This window comes from Epinephelus fuscoguttatus, linkage group LG2 (assembly GCF_011397635.1).
Source record: "Epinephelus fuscoguttatus linkage group LG2, E.fuscoguttatus.final_Chr_v1".
Lineage (NCBI taxonomy): Eukaryota > Metazoa > Chordata > Actinopteri > Perciformes > Serranidae > Epinephelus > Epinephelus fuscoguttatus.
This window is the reverse complement of record NC_064753.1, coordinates 36791189-36797232: the sequence shown is the minus strand read 5'-3', so window position 1 is coordinate 36797232 and position 6044 is coordinate 36791189.

The window sequence follows — 6044 nt, the reverse complement described above, 5'->3', positions numbered from 1 at the left end:
AGTGTCAGGAGAAATCAGATCAACATGTGTATGATGTGTGTCTTTATGTATCTGAGAAAAGTTGAGAGGCTGAGCCACATGGCCTTTGTGACCACAGCATTGTTATTTTGCAACCCTGTCTTGTTTTTTCTCATTATATCAGTGAAATCTAAGATAAGGTGAGATTTCCAACTAAAACAGGACGGAGAGGTGGGCCATGACATGTGGTGAAGTTGAGTGTAAACTGTTGAGATACCAGAAAGACTTTTATTTCAGTATCTGTGGCTGCTAATCCTGTAACTCTCTGAAGTAATGTGAGTAGTTTCCCGAAACCACTGCAGGCTGATTTGCTTACAAAAGAGTTTCCATGATAGAAAACAGAAAAAGAGGAGATGAAATAAAAGCCTTGCAGATCTATTTACACATTAAAGCATACTCTGAGAAGTAACAAACAAATACAGCTGTGGCATAAAAGTGGTAGGAGTTCAATATTTTCCCATTAAGTAAAAGTTAATTATTAGGGGGCGGGGGGCTATTAGGCCTAGGCTAAATAAGACTGACCCACAAATTTCACAAAATATGAATATTTTGTTTAATAGAGATAATCTGTGTGTAAAATATTTAGTGGACTGGGCTGAATACTGAAATAAATTCATATTTTGGTGCTTCATTATAAAACGTGTAAACATGTACAATATGCATCATATCACATGAAACACTAGTTTATTTCTCTATTATATCATGATTTGAAATTATAATGGTGTGTGTGTGTGTGTGTGCCATAGACTGTACGTGTGCGCGCGGGCGTTCTGTTCTATTCTGTAACTCGCCATGTTCTTAACTTCGATGGACTGTGACGTCACGTCATCGAACAGCAGAAAGTCTTGAAATAGGACTGACCACACAGGCAGACAGTCAGTTGGTCTGGCGGCACCGAAGAGACCACTGCGAGTTTCTCCTCCTGAATTATCGAGACACAGGTGGGATATTACCATAGTTTGTGTGAGGGAAGGACGGACACGCCTCTCGCTTCCGCGCTTTGACCAATTGCTGACTTAATTTAGCCTAGCTTTCAAACTTGTTCAGATGTTGCAGCAGTTAACGTTAAACTCGGTAGTTGGTTGTTTGAATTCAACCATTTGTCGGAGAAAGGAAAATGTTACTGTCAAGAACAAACACAACAAACAACGAAGAGGAGTCACAGCGGAGTCACGGGTCCATGTCGTTGGTCCAACATCCCATTAGTCCGACTGTCCGCGGTGCTGAACGGCTCGCGGCGGGCGTATGGTGCGCCGAGACCGGCTTTGGGTCAGCTGGGAAAGGCTTGAGGCGGAGCAGGCTCACGGCTTATGTGTTTGTCACTTTCTTTTTAACTTTAACCCACACCATGATCTTTTCCTGACCCTAACCAAGCGGTTTTTGTGCCTAAACCTAACCAGACCTTAACCACAGGGCATCATGATAATTTCGGAACCGACTTCGGAACAATGGGTTTAATATGGTCGGAACAGTCGGATGTCGGACCAATGGGCAGTTCCCGGAGTGAGGAAGACACTTCAAATTGCTCCTCAGTGGAGGCTGCACCTGAGAGTCCTCTGCATGCTGCTGGACTTTCACCTGCTCTGGGAAGTGGATTTAAAGGGCCTCACTGTGAAATCCTGAACACCATGGACAAGGTAAGGATCGACGTGCTATTGTTTTGTATTGCATGACAGTATAGCTCTGTGTGTTTTTCTCAGTGATGTGTGTACTTGAAGTCACTTATGTGTGAGTTGAATTTGAATTGCAGCTTTTTAACTAGTGCTACAATGATCTCTTTATGTTTCTCTGAAAACACTTCCCTCTTTCTGATCAACTGTCTTTAGCATCACATGGTTTTTCATTTCTGCATTTGACTAGTGGAGCCATGTACTCACATTGGCATTGTCTTGGTCTGTGATGGCAAGGAAGTTTAATCTTTAACATTATGTCATCAGGGCTGTACGTTAACGTTTTTAGCCCATAGCCCTGGTGCTACAGAGGGTGGTGATTTTGTAGCACAGGCCAGAAAGTTTGTAGCACAAGTATAAAATGTCCATTACCACCTCTATAAATCACAAGAGCTCTGTCGAAACATCACATTTGTAATTCATTATATCTTTAAAGAAGTTTAATGTTTTTGCGACTGTTATGATACCTGCACACCTTGGAAGAAGGTCTCTCCTGTGTTTATCTTCCCAAGGAATACTCCAGTTTTTCCTGACCAGCACGGTTTTGGGGGTTTATTCCTTGTCCACTTGAGAGTGGTGTGGAAACAGGATATTTGAATTTACTATCGTGTTAATGATATTTAATGTTTTTGCGACTGTTATGACACCTGCACACCTTGGAAGAAAGTCTCTCCTGTGTTTATCTTCCCAAGGAATACTCCAATTTTACCTGACCAGCACGGTTTTGGGGGTTTATTCCTTGTCCACTTGAGAGTGGTGTGGAAACAGGATATTTGAATTTACTATCGTGTTAATGATATTTAATGTTTTTGCTACTGTTATGACACCTGCACACCTTGGAAGAAAGTCTCTCCTGTGTTTATCTTCCCAAGGAATACTCCAGTTTTACCTGAACAACACAGTTTTGGGGGTTTATTCCTTGTCCACTTGAGAGTGGTGTGGATACAGGAACTTTGAATTTACTCTCGTGTTTATGATATTTAATGTTTTTGCTACTGTTATGACACCTGCACACCTTGGAAGAAAGTCTCTCCTGTGTTTATCTTCCCAAGGAATACTCCAGTTTTACCTGAACAACACAGTTTTGGGGGTTTATTCCTTGTCCACTTGAGAGTGGTGTGGAAACAGGACATTTGAATTTACTATCGTGTTCATGATATTTAATGTTTTTGCTACTGTTATGACACCTGCACACCTTGGAAGAAGGTCTCTCCTGTGTTTATCTTCCCAAGGAATACTCCAGTTTTACCTGAACGGCACAGTTTTGTTTTTTTTCCTTGTCCACTTGAGAGTGGTGTGGAAACAGGACATTTGAATTTACTATCGTGTTCATGATATTTAATGTTTTTGCTACTGTTATGACACCTGCACACCTTGGAAGAAGGTCTCTCCTGTGTTTATCTTCCCAAGGAATACTCCAGTTTTACCTGACCAGCACAGTTTTGTTTTTTTTTCCTTGTCTACTTGAGAGTGGTGTGGAAACAGGATATTTGAATTTACTATCGTGTTAATGATATTTAATGTTTTTGCGACTGTTATGACACCTGCACACCTTGGAAGAAAGTCTCTCCTGTGTTTATCTTCCCAAGGAATACTCCAGTTTTACCTGACCAGCACGGTTTTGGGGGTTTATTCCTTGTCCACTTGAGAGTGGTGTGGAAACAGGACGTTTGAATTTACTATCTTGTTCATGATATTTAATGTTTTTGCTACTGTTATGACACCTGCACACCTTGGAAGAAGGTCTCTCCTGTGTTTATCTTCCCAAGGAATACTCCATTTTTACCTGACTGGCACAGTTTTGGGGGTTTATTCCTTGTCCACTTGAGAGTGGTGTGGAGATAGGAACTTTAAATATCATGAACACGATAATAAATTTAATGTTTTTGCTACTGTTATGACACCTGCACACCTTGGAAGAAAGTCTCTCCTGTGTTTATCTTCCCAAGGAATACTCCATTTTTACCTGACTGGCACAGTTTTGGGGGTTTATTCCTTGTCCACTTGAGAGTGGTGTGGAGATAGGAACTTTAAATATCATGAACACGATAATAAATTTAATGTTTTTGCTACTGTTATGACACCTGCACACCTTGGAAGAAGGTCTCTCCTGTGTTTATCTGCCCAAGGAATACTCCATTTTTACCTGACCAGCACAGTTTTGCTTTTTTTTCCTTGTCTACTTGAGAGTGGTGTGGAAACAGGACATTTGAACTCACTGTCTTGTTAATGATATTTCGTGTTTTTGCTACTTTTATAGCACCTGCACACCTTGGAAGAAGGTCTCTCCTGTGTTTATCTTCCCAAGGAATACTCCAATTTTACCTGACCAGCACGGTTTTGGGGGTTTATTCCTTGTCCACTTGAGAGTGGTGTGGAAACAGGATATTTGAATTTACTATCGTGTTAATGATATTTAATGTTTTTGCGACTGTTATGACACCTGCACACCTTGGAAGAAAGTCTCTCCTGTGTTTATCTTCCCAAGGAATACTCCAGTTTTACCTGACCAGCACAGTTTTGGGGGTTTATTCCTTGTCCACTTGAGAGTGGTGTGGAGATAGGAACTTTAAATATCATGAACACGATAATAAATTTAATGTTTTTGCTACTGTTATGACACCTGCACACCTTGGAAGAAGGTCTCTCCTGTGTTTATCTTCCCAAGGAATACTCCAGTTTTACCTGAACGGCACAGTTTTGTTTTTTTTCCTTGTCCACTTGAGAGTGGTGTGGAAACAGGACGTTTGAATTTACTATCTTGTTCATGATATTTAATGTTTTTGCTACTGTTATGACACCTGCACACCTTGGAAGAAGGTCTCTCCTGTGTTTATCTTCCCAAGGAATACTCCAGTTTTACCTGACCAGCACGGTTTTGGGGGTTTATTCCTTGTCCACTTGAGAGTGGTGTGGAGATAGGAACTTTAAATATCATGAACACGATAATAAATTTAATGTTTTTGCTACTGTTATGACACCTGCACACCTTGGAAGAAGGTCTCTCCTGTGTTTATCTTCCCAAGGAATACTCCATTTTTACCTGACCAGCACAGTTTTGTTTTTTTTTCCTTGTCTACTTGAGAGTGGTGTGGAAACAGGACATTTGAACTCACTGTCTTGTTAATGATATTTCATGTTTTTGCTACTTTTATAGCACCTGCACACCTTAGAAGAAGGTCTCTCCTGTGTTTATCTTCCCAAGGAATACTCCATTTTTACCTGACTGGCACGATTTTGTTGTTTTTTTCCTTGTCCACTTGAGAGTGGTGTGGAAACATCACATTTGTAATTCATTATATCTTTAAAGATATTTCGTGTTTTTGCTACTTTTATAGCACCTGCACACCTTGGAAGAAGGTCTCTCCTGTGTTTATCTTCCCAAGGAGTACTCCAGTTTTTCCTGACCAGCACAGTTTTGGGGGTTTATTCCTTGTCCACTTGAGAGTGGTGTGGAAACAGGACGTTTGAATTTACTATTGTGTTCATGATATTCTGTCTTTTTGGCACTGTAACGATACCTGAGCATCTTGGGTGAAGGTTTCTCTGGTATCTTCCCAAGCAATACTCCAATTTTACCTGATATATGCTGGTTACACACTGGACATGACAGCACCCTTTTTTGCACACCTGAAGTGCTGTGTCTCCAGTTTGATCAGCAAGCAAGCCTCCTCTCTGCTCAATTTTAATCACATTTTTAGCTGTCTCTCTGTCTGCTTGTGTGTTTATCTAATCCTACGTGTGTGATAGCATGTGTTGGTGTGTGTTGCTCAGTGACTCATCTTCCTCGTTCTCTGTGTTGACACAATTCACAATCATGTTGAAGCATGGAATGAATATTCTATAATTTATCATCGTCAGATTATTTATATCATATTTAGTATATACTTTATATCATTAACAATACATTAAATACTAAAAATCCTAATGTACGGAAGAGCATTTTCTTTTGTTTTTTTCCTCCTGGTACCTTTTAGCCCGTCTGTGACTAAAGCATCAGTGGAGAGGTCCGTGGAAATACTGGATTTCAAGTGTTGGAACGTTCATTATTCTGGGCAGAAATCAGACAACTGTAAGATTAATATCTTGGGAAGACACACCCTGCTGCCGAATGACAGGTAAAAACTTTTTACTTTTCCCTTAGGTTTGTGTAGAGGGTGTTAAGAGCTCAGATTGTGGTGCTGAATTCACAAATGAGGCAAGGAAACATCGCAAATAGCTAAATTTGCCGGTGACGGACAGTTTACCACAAATTCAAATCTGTTCCTTATAATTTTAAACTTCTGCAGTGTTACATTGGAAAGTTTCCCATCCATTTCAAAATTATTCATTCATCAATACATGAAGAATTTCATT